Source organism: Stenella coeruleoalba (genome assembly GCF_951394435.1).
Source record: "Stenella coeruleoalba genome assembly, chromosome: 13".
Classification (NCBI taxonomy): Eukaryota; Metazoa; Chordata; class Mammalia; order Artiodactyla; family Delphinidae; genus Stenella; species Stenella coeruleoalba.
The window spans coordinates 31,427,847-31,442,405 of NC_137159.1; the positions used below are offsets into that span (position 1 = coordinate 31,427,847).

Sequence of the window (14,559 nt, forward strand, 5' to 3'; positions counted from 1 at the left end):
GGACCCCTCATGCACCGTGGGAGGGAATGTAAATCGGTGCAGTGACTATGGACAGCAGTATGGAGATTCCTCAAAAAATTAAAAATAGAACTACCCTACAATCCAGCAATTCCACTTCTGGCTATCTATCCAAAGAAAACGAAAGCACTAATTAGAAAAGATATATGCACCCCTATGCTCATTGAAGTGTTATTTACAATAGCCAAGATTTGGAAGCAACCCAAGTGCCCATCAATAGATGAACGGACAAATAAGATACATATATATATATATCACTCAGCCATAGTAAAGAATGAAATTTTGCCATTTGGGACAACATGGATGGACCTAGAGTATATTCTGCCAAGTAAAATAAGTCAGACAGAGAAAGACAAATACTGTATGATTTCACTCACATGTAGAATCTAAATGACAAAACAAATGAAAAAACATAACCAAACAGAAACAGAGCCATAGATACAGAGAACAAACAGGTGGTTGCCTGAGGGGAGGGAAGGGAGGGGAGAGAAGGAGAGAAATAGGTGAAGGAGATTAAAAGGTAGAACTTCCAGTTACAAAATAGATAAGTCACAGGTATGAAATGTGCAGTGTGTGGAATATAGTCAATAATATGTAATAATATGTAATAACGTGTAATATGTATGGTGACAGAGGACAACTAGACTTATGGTGATTATTTTGAAATGTATAGAAATATCAAATCACTATGTTGTATACCAGGAACTAATATATATATACATATATATATATATACACACATATATATATACACATATATATGTATATATATACACATATATATATGTGTGTGTGTGTATATATATATGTATGTATGTTAAAAATATACACCAGACAAAACTTTTTTAAACAAGTCACTTGATGGTATTCAGCTGGCAGATGGGCCAGTCTGGAGGATTCACTCACATGTCTGCCACCATGATAAGGTGAGCTGGAAGGCTGATCTCAGCAGGCACTGTCCACAGGAGCACCTACACATGCCCTCTCCACATGGCAGTTTCAGGGTAGTCAGATTTCCTGTGGAGGCTCAGGGCATGCAAAAAGGATACTCCAAGAGATCCAAGCAAAAGTTACTAGGCTTCTTTTTTTTTTTTTTTTTTTTTTTTGCGGTACGCGGGCCTCTCACTGTCGTGGCCTCTCCCGTTGCGGAGCACAGGCTCCGGACGCGCAGGCTCAGCGGCCATGGCTCACGGGCCCAGCTGCTCTGCGGCATGTGGGATCTTCCCGGACTGGGGCACGAACCTGTGTCCCCTGCATCGGTAGGCAGACTCTCAACCACTGCGCCACCAGGGAAGCCCATAGGCTTCTTATTATCTAGGTTTGGCAGCCCCTGGACGTTATTTCTGTTGCATTCTATAGCTCATGGAAGTCACTAAGGCCAGCCCAGACTCAAGGAAGGGGCATTAGGCTTCATCCCTCAATTGGGAGACTAGCCAAAAATTTGCAGCCACCTTTAATCTACCACACAAGGCTGGGGGCGTGGCCCTGAAATTGAAGATCTATATGAAACTTAATATAATGAATGTTGAGCTGCTCAGTATTCCTCCTTCACTTGACTCCTACAACCCTGGCAACCAAGATGAGGAGTCTGGAATACTCTCCTCTGGGGAAGAGAAAAGACCTAAAGAGACTGTCATTGGTTATTCAATGAAACCGGAGCAATCCTTTAGTGACTTCACCATAGTCAAGCCCCACCCCTTACCCAGGCATACAGAGCTTCCAGGCAGCATTTTATTTTAATTTTTAAATGTTTGTATTTTATTTTATTTTTTCTTCCAGTTTTATTAAGATATAATTGACATACAACACTGTATAAGTTTAAGGTGTACAGCATAATGATTTGACTCACATACATCATGAAATGATTAGCACAATAAGTTTAGTGAGCCTCCATCATCTCATATAGATACAAAATTAAAGAAATAGAAAAAAATTTTGTGTGTGATGAGACCGCTTAGGATTTACTCTCTTAACAACTTTCCTGTATAACATACAGCAGTGTCAATTATATTTATCATGGTGTACATTACATCCTTACTATTTATTTAATCTTATAACTGGAAGTTTGTAGTACCTTTTTTTTTTTTTTTTTTTTTTTTTTTGCGGTACGCGGGCCTCTCACTGTTGTGGCCTCTCCCGTTGGCGCACGGGCCCAGCCGCTCCGCGGCATGTGGGATCTTCCCGGACTGGGGCACGAACCCACGTCCCCCCTACATCAGCAGGTGGACTCTCAACCACCGCGCCAACAGGGAAGCCCTCCTTTTGACTGCCTTCATCCAATTACCCCTCCTGGCCCACTGCCCAGCCTCTGGTAACCACAAATCTGATCTTTTTTCTTATGAATTTGTTTGTATGTTTGTTTGTTTGTTTTTGAAGTATAATTGACCTACAACACTATGTTAGTTCCTGTTACTCAACACTGATTTTTTCCATATGTTTCAAAATGATCACCATGATAAATCTAGTTACATGTTGCTATACAAAGCTATTACTTAGTTATTGACTATATTCCCCAAGCCTTCATACCCATGACTCATTTATTTTGCAACTGGAAGTTTGTACCTTTTAATCTCCCTCATCTATTTCTTTCTTCTCCCCAGACCCCTTCCTTCTGGTAACCACCTGTTTGTTCTCTATATCTATAACTGTGTTTCCATTTTGTTATGTTTGTTCATTTGTTTTGTTTTTTAGATTCCACATATAAGTGAAATCATACAGTATTTGTCTTTCTCTGTCTGACTTATTTCACTTAGCATAATATCTTCTAGGTCCATCCATGTTGTCCCAAATGGCAAGATTTCATTCTTTTTTTTAATTTAATTTTTTTTAGCACAGCAAGTTCTTATTAGTTATCTATTTTATACATATTAGCGTATATAAGTTAATCCCAATCTCCCAATTCATCCCACTCTTTTTTATTCCAGGCAGCATTTTAGATCTTAGTCTTAGGGCTGCTAGATAAAATACAAGACACTTAAAGTGGAATTTCAAATAAATAACAAATAATTTTTTACTCAATTATAAAATTCTTATATACAGTATGTCCTAAATATTGCATGAGTATATTTATACTAAAAATTATTTATTGTTTATCTACAATGAAAAGTTAACTAAGTGTCCTGTTTTGTTTGTTTTACTAAGTTTGACACTACTAAGTAAGAACAAACATTCAAAGGTCATCAGAATTTAAGGGAAGGATCTGATATGAAACAGAGCAGAAAAAAAGAAACTTGGAAGAAACAAGACTATATGGAGAGTTGAAAACTTTGAAAAATCTTTCATTGATCTCCTTTGAGAAACAAAAATAGAATAAAATAGAATAGAAATACAATAGATTCTCTAAAAACTGAACACTCAGAGAACCAAACAGAGCTCTTTTAAATTAAAACTATGATAGCAAAAATGAAAAACTCAGTAGAATGGTAGGAAGATAAAGTGAGGAAATGTGCTAGAATGTGTAGATAAGAGACCAAAAAAAGAGAAGGATGTAAGAAAGGATAAGAAAATTCAAAAGTCAGCCCAGGATATCTGGGAAACAGAGTGGAAGAAATCAATTAAATAATTCAATCATATATTTTTAGAACTAAAGGACATGAGTTTCCACATTGAAAGGGCTCACTGAACCCAACAAAATGGACAAAAACAGAACCACACCAAGGCACATCATGATAAAATTTCAGAACACTGGGGACATAGAGTAGATCGTAAGCACTCAGAGGGAAAAATGAGGTTTCACACAAAGGATCAGGAAGGATCAGAGTGGCATCACTTCTCCATAGCAACACATGAAGCTGGAAGACAATGGAATAATGTCTTTACAATTCTGGGAGAAAATTATTTCCAATACAGGTTCTTATACCCAGCCAAACTATCAGTCAAGTGTGGGGGTAAATAAAGATATTTTCAGACATGCAAGATTAAAAATATTTTTTTATCTTCCAAGAATCTTTTCTTAAGAAGCTTTCAGATGGTATGTTCCACCAAAACAAGGAAGTAAACCAAGAATGTTTAAAAAAAAAAAGTGAATAGTGGAATGGACAACTGAAAATTGAATGGCAGGGAAGGGTGGTTAGTTAACACTATAGTTATTGAGTCTAATTTACTTAACTGTAGAGTACAGCTAACATTTATATAAGCACTTAGCATGCGCCAGTCACTATTCTAAGTACTTTAGATACGCTGTTTTAATCAGTTAATCCTCACAACAGTTCTCTGAGTTAGATACTTGTGTGGAGTATGTGTCAGTAAGTTTTACTATTGATGGTATACAATCACTTACTAATTGAACAAAATTGTATTAAACTTCCTGTGGCAGATTGTATTTTTCAGAATTGGTTGTAATAATATATTCAGTCTCTCATGCTGTTCCAACACCACTCTCCCCACCCCAGTCAAGAGATAGCATCTCTGTCCCTACTCTTTGGACCTGAGTGGACTTGTTGGGTGAGCTTCCGTGATTGCATAACAATAGTAATGCTTTTGAAGCTGGGTCTTAAAAGATGATATAGCTTCTGTCTAGTTCTCTCACTCAGAGCATATGCCTGTGGAGCCCTGAAGTACAGCTTCCCTGAAGCCACCATGCTGTGGAGACTACGTGGACAGACCACATGAAGACAAAGAGAGTCGGAGGAGTCCCACCTGTTTCAGCCCCAGCAGTTTGAACTTTCCCAGACCCAGTGGTAGACAAGCTAATGAAGAAGCCAGATGACCCCAGCATCATCCCTGTCTCACAGCAGCCAGATGAGAGACACTGAGTGAGAACCACTTAGCTGAGCTCAGCCAATCCCCAGACTCCTGAGAGATGACAATAGTAAATGATTATCATTGTTTCATACCATGAACTTTGGGATGTTATTTTATGGCACAACAGATTTCCAGAACACTTCTAGATAGGAGTGGGGGTGTCTAACCCAGACTTCTGAATCTCCCTTCCCAGTACTCACTGAAATGCCCCAGAGCCTTTGGGGGGGGGGCGGAATTTTTACCCTGAGTGGCAAGCTCCTCTCTGATATCCATTCTGGCTGCTGGCCGAGAAGGAGGTGAGGACAAAGACCAGATAACCTTCAGCCCTTTGGGACAGTGGCTTTGCAGAAACTTTGAGAAGAAGCCTTACAGGGGTGACCTTCCTTGCCAGATGGCTCTCTTCACAATCCTTACAGGCTGCCGGAAGGTAATCAATCCTTCAGCTTAAGATATGAAGAAGATTCTAACAGCATCCAAATAGACAGGCAGGGAGCCAAGAAGCATTAGCTCATACTGTTTGGGAACAAGTGCAAAGCATGGTTAAATTCAAGGATGAGTAAGCGTAAAAAAGGTTATAAAACCATGAAAAAATTCTGGAACAAAGAAAAGAAAACAGCATCTAAGAGGCAGAAGAAGAAACTAGTTTTCCAAGTTTTACAATATGAAACAGAAGTAAGTTTTAAACTGTCTCTGCTATGACTTTGATAGACCAAACACCAAAAAACATACAAGTGATTGGAATAATATTATTTATGAGGTAGAATGAATAGTTATGAACTGGACTGGACTCCATGTTCTACAGAGAAAGCAGCTTCCTTTCAATCATCTACTGAATATTCACAAAAACTGACAAAATATTTATTGCAAAGAAAACCTCATAAAATTCCAAAATAAAAATAGGGTTTGAATCCCAGCTAAACCATTTCTTAGTTGATGACCTTAAGAGAGTCAGTTATCTTTTCTGTGCCTTAGTTTTCTCATTTGTAGAATGGGAATAATGATAGTACCTACATTATAGGTGCTATGTTATAATAATTAAATGGCATATTTTTTGAAGAGTTTGTTGTAACTCTATGTTAGTGTTAGCTATTTTTCTGATCACAGTTAACAAAATTAAAATTCAATAACAAAACTATTAACCAATCTTTCCCTTTTAAAATCAATAGTATTTGCTACCACCTAATTATATTAAATGCCATGCTTGGGGGCTCATGAGGAAACTAAATTTGACACCGTCCTTCAAGATATCTCTCCATTGTCTCCTAGAATCCACTGGTATCAAAGAAAAATTTGATACTCAACTGGTTCTTTTTCCTTAGTTGATAATCTAGTTTTTCTCACAAGAAAAACTTAAGATTTCCTCTTTCCCTTGAAGAATGTGTTTAGGAGTGGACCTGTTTTGCTTGTCCTAATTGGCACTCTTAGGTTGTTCATTAAGACTGAAATATTTTCCAAACTCAGAAAAGTTCACCTATATTATATCTCTCTTCCATTATTTCCATTCTTTTGTTCTGGAATTTCTATTTGATGCTGTGGGAACTTTTGACTTTATCCTCCATGTCACTTAACCTTTCTTTCATTGGTTGTTTTTGTTTTATTTTGGCTTTGTTTTAGTCCTTTAGCTCTGAGTTTGAGAGAATTCTTAGGATTAATCTTAATTCAGTTCATTAATTCTATTTTTAGTTGTGTCCATTTTATTCAGCCCATCTACCAACTTTTTTTAATATACAGCTTTGATTTTTATCATAGTTGCAAATGCACATAGTTTTTTGTTTTTTGTTTTGCGGTACGCGGGCCTCTCACTGTTGTGGTCCCTCCCGTTGCGGAGCACAGGCTCCAGACGTGCAGGCTCAGTGGCCATGGCTCACGGGCCCAGCCGCTCCGCGGCATGTGGGATCTTCCTGGACCGGGGCATGAACCCGTGTCCCCTGCATCGGCAGGTGGACTCTCAACCACTGCGCCACCAGGGAAGCCCAATGCACATAGTTTTAAAAGACAAATAGTTCTACAAGATTTGTTACAAAAAGAACAGCAGTTTTCCATCTCCTCTCTCTCTCCATCTTTCTGCCAGGGAACTAGTGCTGCTTTAGGCACAAACCCATCTGGGACCATAGAATCCATTGATCCCTGAGATTATATAATAAGTATCCCAATCACAAGTCACAGCAGTGTATAAGGCTTGCTAAAATAAAGTCTATGAAAGGTTTGCAAGAGGGATTCTCATGAAGAAAACCTGTGTTTCCCAATTTGAAAAGATATATTCACCACCACACTCCTTGTAGCATTATTTACAATTGCCAAGATATGGAAACAACCTAAGTGTTCATTAGTGGATGAAGAGATAAAGAAGATGTATATATACACAATGGAATATTACTCCGCCATAAAAAAGAATGAAATCTTGCCATTTGCTACACCATAGATGGACCTCGAAGGCATTATGCTAAGTGAAATAAATCAGACAAAGATAAATACCATATGATCTCACTTATAGGTGGAATCTGAAAAACAAAACAAACAAACAACAGCAACAAAAACCAAGCTCATAGATACAGAGAACAGATTGGTGGTTGCCAGAGGGAAGTGTGTGTGTGTCGGGCAGGTCAAAATGGGTGGAGGGTGTCAAAAGCTACAAATATCTGGCTATAAAATAAAATCATGGGCATGTAATGTACAGCATGGCGATTGTAGTTAATAATACTACAGTACATGTTGGAAAGCTGCTAAGAGAGTAGATCTTAAGAGTCCTCATCACAAGAAAAAAAGAAAAGAAAAGAAAATTTCTGTAACTGTGTGGTGATGGATGTTAACTAGACTTATTGTGGTGATTATGTCACAATGTATATAAATACTGAATCATTATGCTGTATGCCTGAAAGTATTGATAATATAATGTCATATGTCAATTATACCTCACTTTAAAAACAAAATAAAATTTAAAAAATTAAGAAGATCTCTGTTTCCAACCTGCTAAATTGAAAGTAAGGGAAAGAACAGTGATAAGAAAACAGACAAAAACAAGTCTGCTTGGCGACACCCCTGCCCAATGGTAGTGACAGTTCTACCTTCAGTGATTAGCATTGGACTTCCCTTTTCTCCACCTCCTCAAACCTGAGCCAGGAGATCACTGCCTCCATGGAGAAGGTGACACTGCAACTTGCTTCACTTCCAGCCTGGGCTCCTTCAAGAAATTTAAGGCATAACATGACAGCAGATGAGCAACATGCCTACATTAGTACAAACTTTGGATTAGGTCCTCTTTTGGTACTGTAATAATATTTATTCAATGAATTGGTGTTTGGAAAGAGGTATTGCCCAACTTATCTCATTTTTAGATATTAGGATCTCAGAAATTTATGTTCGCCTAACAGACAGACATCGTAAGCAGTGGTGATGAATCCTCTATGAACCCCATTCCCCAACAGGAGATAGTCTAATTCTACCAGAAATGTATCAAAGAAAAACGTGCAGCACTTGCTGTTTTCCTTTTTCAATGACCCAAAAGAGGAATGTCTTTTTTCTCTTCTTCTCCAAAACCTGTTTTGGCTACCATAAGATGCTGCAGCTCAACCAAAAGAGAAAGCTGATTTGACCTCAGAGAGGTTAATCACTTGCATTACAACAGTATAAACTTTAGCAAAGTTTGACAAGCAAATAACAATGCATTTGTAGATCACTGGCTCCAGGGAAGTGCCCATTTCCACGTTTCACCCCACTCGGAAGCCTGGCAGCTGATGAGGAAGGTAATTTTCTTTCAAGATTGTTGACCTTTTTTTTTTTTTAAGCATCTGCTCTTCTAGCTTGTACTTTTCCTGCTGCTGTCCTGCAGCTCACATATATGCCTCATAAAATCAAACCATCATTATGAAAATTAGCTCTGATCATAGGAGTCATCATGGTCTCATTTGTTTTTGCAAATACCCCAGATGAACGTGGACAGCCCTGAAGTGATTGCAGGTAAGTCAGCTATCACAAAAACACAGCAGCTGCAAATAGTATAGGGTGAGAGCTAGCATGATAATCCATTTTTCTATACAGCTGTCCCTTGGTATCCATGGGGAATTGGTACCAAGACCCCCCCCCCCCACTGACACCAAAATCCCTAGATGCTTAAGTTCCTTACATAAAATGGCATAGTACAACATACAAGACTCAGAGTGGCCAAGATGGCAGAGTAGGAAGACCCTGAGCTCACTTCCTCCTATGGGCACACCAAAATTACTATTTACAGAGCACCTGTTGATGAGAAAAACTGGAATCTACCAGAAAAGATCTTCTACAACTAAAGATATAAAGAAGGAACCACAACAAGATGAGTAGGAGGGGTGGAAACACGGTATAGTCAAGCCCCACACCCCCGGGTGGGCAACCCACAAATGGGAAGATAATTACAATTGCAGAGGTTCTCCCCAAGAAGTGAGTGGTCTGAGCTCCACATAGGGCTCCCCAGCCTGGGGGTCCTGCACCAGCAAGATGAGCCCCCAGAACATTTGGCTTTGAAGGCCAGCGGGGCTCACTTTCAGGAAAGACAGAGGGCTGTGGGAAATAGAGTCCATTCTTAAAGGTGCATTTGCAACCATTGTAATTAAAATGACAAAAGTTAAAAATAAATAGAGAATATTAAAAGTAACAGGGGAAAAGCAACAAGTTATACACAAGAGAATGCCCATAAGGCTATGATCTGACTTTTCAGCAGAAACTTTGCAGGCCAGAAAGGAGTGGGATGATATATTTCAAGTGATGAAGGAGAAAAGCCTACAACCAAGAATACCTGGCAAGGCTTTCATTCAGATTTGATTTAGAAATCAAAAGTTTTACATAAAGGCAAAAGCTAAAAGATTTCAGCATCACCAAACCAGCTTTACAAGAAATGTTAAAGGGACTTCTCTATGAGAAAAAGAAAAGACAGGCCACACAAAAGGAAAAAGTTCATTGTTAAAGGCAAATATACAGTAAACGCAGTAAATCAGACACAGCTAACTTCACACTCAATGGTGAAAAGCTGAAAGCATTTCCTTTAAGATTAGGAACAAGACAAAGATGCCACTCTCACCATTTTTATTCAACATAGTATTGGAAGTCCTAGCCACAGCAATCAGACAAGAAAAAATAAATAAAAGGAATCAAAATTGGAAAGGAAGAAATAAAACTGTCACTGTTTGCAGATGATATGATACTATATATAGAAAATCCTCAAGACACCACCAGAAAACTGGTAGAGCTCGTCAATGAATTTGGTAAAGCCACAGGATACAAAATTAATATACAGAAATCTGTTGTGTTTCTATACATTAACAATGAAATATTGAAAGAGAAATTAAGGAAACAATCCCATTTACAATCATATCAAATAAATAAAATACCTAGGAATAAATCTAACTAAGGAGGTAAAAGACCTGTACTCAGAAAACTATAAGACATTGATGAAAGAAATTGAGGATGACACAAATAGATGTAAAGACATATCGTGTTCTTGGATTGGAAGAACTAATATTCTTAAAATGTCCATACTATCCAAGGCAATATACTGATTCAATGCAATCCCTGTTAAAATACCAATGACATTTTTGACAGACCTGGAACAAAATAATTCTAAACTTTGTATGAAAACACAAAAGACCACAAATAGTCAAAACAATTTTGAGAAAGGAGAACAGAGCTGGAGGTGTCATTTTCCCTATTTCAGACTATACTGTATTACAAAGCTACTGTCATCAAAACGGCACAAAAACATACACATTGATCCATGGAACTGAATAGAAAGCCGAGAAACGAACCCGCACTTATATGGGCAATTAATCTATGACAAAAGAGGCAAGAATATACAATGGGGAAAAGACAGCTTCTTCAATAAGTGGTGCTGGGAAAACTGGACAGCTATATGCAAAAGAATCAAACTGGACTACTCTCTCACACCATGCACAAAAATAAATTCAAAATGAATTAAGGGGGCTTCCCAGGTGGTGCAGTGGTTAAGAATCCGCCTGCCAATGCGGGGGACACGGGTTCGAGCCCTGGTCCAGGAAGATCCCACATGCCGCGGAGCGGCTGGGCCCGTGAGCCATGGCCGCTGAGCCTGCGCGTCTGGAGCCTGTGCTCCGCAGGCCACAACAGTGAGAGGCCCGCGTACCACAAAAAAAAAAAAAAAAAAAAAACATTGAGTGAGACCAAATGTAAAATAGATAGCTAGTGGGAAGCAGCTACATGGCACAGGGAGATCAGCTCAGTGCTTTGTGTCCACCTAGAGAGGTGGGATAGGGAGGGTGGGAGGGAGACGCAAGAGGGAGGAGATATGGGGATATATGTATATGTATAGCTGATTCATTTTGTTATACAGCAAAAATTAACCCACCACTGTAAAGCAATTATACTCCAATAAAGATGTTAAAAAAAAAATTGAGTGAGGACTTCCCTGGCGGTGCAGTGGTTGAGAATTCGCCTGCCAATGCAGGGGACACTGGTTCAATGCCTCGTCCAGGAAGAGCCCACATGCCGTGGAGCAAGTAAGCCCGTGTGCCACAACTACTGAGCTTGAGTGCCACAACTACTGAAGCCTGAGTACCCTAGAGCCCACATGCTGCAACTACTGAAGCCACCGCAACAAGAAGCCCACGCATCACAACAAAGAGTGGCCCCTGCTTGCCGCAACTAGAGAAAGCCTGCATGCAGCAATGAAGACCCAATGCAGCCAAATATAAAGAGAAAAAAATTGAGTGATACAGATAGAGAACAGACTGTGGTTGTCAAAGGGGTGGGGGTTGGGGGAGGGATGGATTGGGAGCTTGGGGTTAGCAGCTGCAAACTATTATATATAGAATGGATAAACAACAGGGTCCTACCATATAGCACAGGGAACTATATGCAATATCTTATGATAAACTATAATGGAAAAGAATAAGAAAAACTACACATATATATATATATATATATATATAATTAAAAATAAAACATTGGGTAATAGAAGCCAGGCACAAAGCAGCACCTAATATACAATTCTATTTAGGTGGAAAGTCCAAAAGCAGGTAAAATCCATCTATGTTCTTAAAAGTCAGGGTAATTGTTACCTTTGTAGAGACTAGAAGGGCTTGTGGGGTTCTGGTAACTGTTAATTGATCTGGGTGCTGATTACATGGTGTGTTTACTTTGTGTAAATTCATTGAGCTGTGCACTTTCCCATATGTATGCTTTGCATTTCTCTAGCAGAGTAATAAAGGCACAGCCAGTGCAGACTGACAAGTGAATTAAAACTCCTGGGCTGACGAATGCTTTGATTGGTTCTTCAGGAAAAATTAATTTCAAAACAAATCAGTGGTCTCACTAAACAGTTTTGATAATTTTCTCAGCTGCAGCCCAACAATTGCATAGTAAAAGAACTTTATGAGAACCAATGACTTTACAAAGAAAGGACTAAACACATTTTAGAGAATTTCATATTTTCCATGTCATATCTGGAAGAAAATTATGTTACTAAAACGCTGGGTAAAATGAAATGGTTCTTAAATGCCATTTCTTTCTTAACAATAAACGGTTGTTTGAAAACCAGGAAACAGGGTTGTGAGTAATTAAGAATTTTATTGAGTTTCTTCCATAGCAAAGATCAATAAAACTAAAAGTTGGTTCTTTGAGAAGATAAACAAAGTTGATAAGCCATTAGTCAGACTCATCAAGAAAAAAAGGGAGAAGATTCAAATCAATAGAATTAGAAATGAAAAAGGAGAAGTAACAACTGACACTGAAGATATACAATAGATCGTGAGAGATTACTACAAGCAACTCTATGCCAATAAAATGGACAACCTGGAAGAAACGGACAAATTCTTAGAAAAGCACAACCTACCAAGACTGAACCAGGAAGAAATAGAAAATATAAACAGACCAATCACAAGCACTGAAATTGAAACTGTGATTAAAAATCTTCCAACACACAAAAGCTGAGGACCAGATGGCTTCACAGGCGAATTCTATCAAACGTTTAGAGAAGAGCTAACACTTATTCTTCCCAAACTCTTCCAAAATAAGCAGAGGGAGGAAAACTCCCGACCTCACTGTATGAGGCCACCATCACCCTGATACCAAAACCAGACAAAGATGTCACAAAAAAAGAATACTACAGGCCAATATCACTGACGAACATAGATGCAAAAATCCTGAACAAAATACTAGCAAACAGAATCCAACAGAACATTAAAAGGATCATACACCATGATCAGCTGGGGTTTATCCCAGGAATACAAGGATTCTTCAATATATGCAAATCAATCAACATGATACACCATTTTAACAAATTGATGAATAAAAACCATATGATCATCTCCATAGTTGCAGGAAAAGCTTTCTACAAAATTCAACACCCATTTATGATAAAAACCCTCCAGAAAGTAGGCATAGAGGGAACTTTCCTCAACATAATAAAGGCCATATATGACAAACACACAGCCAACATCGTCCTCAATGGTGAAAAACTAAAACCATTTCTACTAAGATCAGGAACAAGACAGGTCGCCCACTCTCACCACTATTATTCAACATAGTTTTGGAAGATTTAGCCACAGCAATCAGAGAAGAAAAAGAAATAAAAGGAATCCAAATCAGAAAAGAAGAAATAAAACTGTCACTGTTTGCAGATGACATGATATTATATATAGAGAATCCTAAAGATGCTACCAGAAAACTACTAGAGCTAATCAATGAATGCGGTAAAGTAGCAGGATACAAAATTAATGCACAGAAATTTCTTGCATTCTTATACACTGATGAAAAATCTGAAAGAGAAATTAAGGAAACACTTCCACTTGCCACTGCAAAAAAAAAAATGAATAAAATACCTAGGAATAAACCTACCCAAGGAGACAAAAGACCTGTATGCAGAAAACTATAAGACACTGATGAAAAAAATGAAAGATGATACAAACAACTGGAGAGATATACCATGTTCCTGGATTGGAAGAATCAACATTGTGAAAATGACTATACTACCCAAAGCAATCTACAGATTCAATGCAATCCCTATCAAACTACCACTGACATTTTTCACAGAACTATAACAAAAAATTTCACAATTTGTATGCAAATGCAAAAGACCCCAAATAGCCAAAGCAATCTTGAGAAAGGAAAACGGAGCTGGAGGAAACAGGCTCCCTGACTTCAGACTATACTACAAAGCTACAGTAATCAAGACAATATGGTACTGGCCCAAAACAGAAACACAGATCAATGGAACAAGATAGAAAGCCCAGAGATAAACCCACACACCTATGGTCAACTAATCTATGACAAAGGAGGCAAGAATATATAATGGAGAAAAGACAGTCTCTTCATAAGTTGTGCTGGGAAAGCTGGACAGCTACATGTAAAAGAATGAAATTGGAACACTCCCTAACACCATACACAAAAATAAACTCCAAATGGATTAAAGACCTAAATGTAAGGCCAGACACTATAAAACTCTTAGAGGGAAACATAGGCAGAACACTCTATGACATAAATCACAGCAAGATCCTTTTGACCCACCTCCTAGAGAGTGGAAATAAAAAGAAAAATTAACAAGTGGGACCAAAGAAATTTTAAAACTTTTGCACAGCACAAGAAACCATAAACAAGACAAAAAGACAACCCTCAGAATGGGAGAAAATATTTGCAAACGAAGCAACTGACAAAGGATTAATCCTCAAAATATACAAGCAGCTTATGCAGCTCAGTATCAAAAAACAAACAACCCAATCCAAAAATGGGCAGAAGATCTAAATAGGCATTTCTCCAAAGAAGATATACAGATTGCCAGGAAGCACATCAAAAGCT

At 38.3% G+C, this 14,559-nt stretch overlaps 1 pseudogene across 1 annotated transcript in view; it reads left to right on the forward strand.

The window, feature by feature from the left end:
* The first annotated feature begins 8,687 nt into the window (after positions 1-8,687).
* The window catches only part of LOC307196035 (elongation factor 1-alpha 1-like), a 42,032-nt pseudogene continuing 36,160 nt past the window's right edge, over positions 8,688-14,559 (forward strand). Inside the window, exon 1 of the transcript in view lies at positions 8,688-8,718. The product of the transcript in view is annotated as an elongation factor 1-alpha 1-like (transcript). The remainder of the gene's footprint in view (positions 8,719-14,559) is intronic.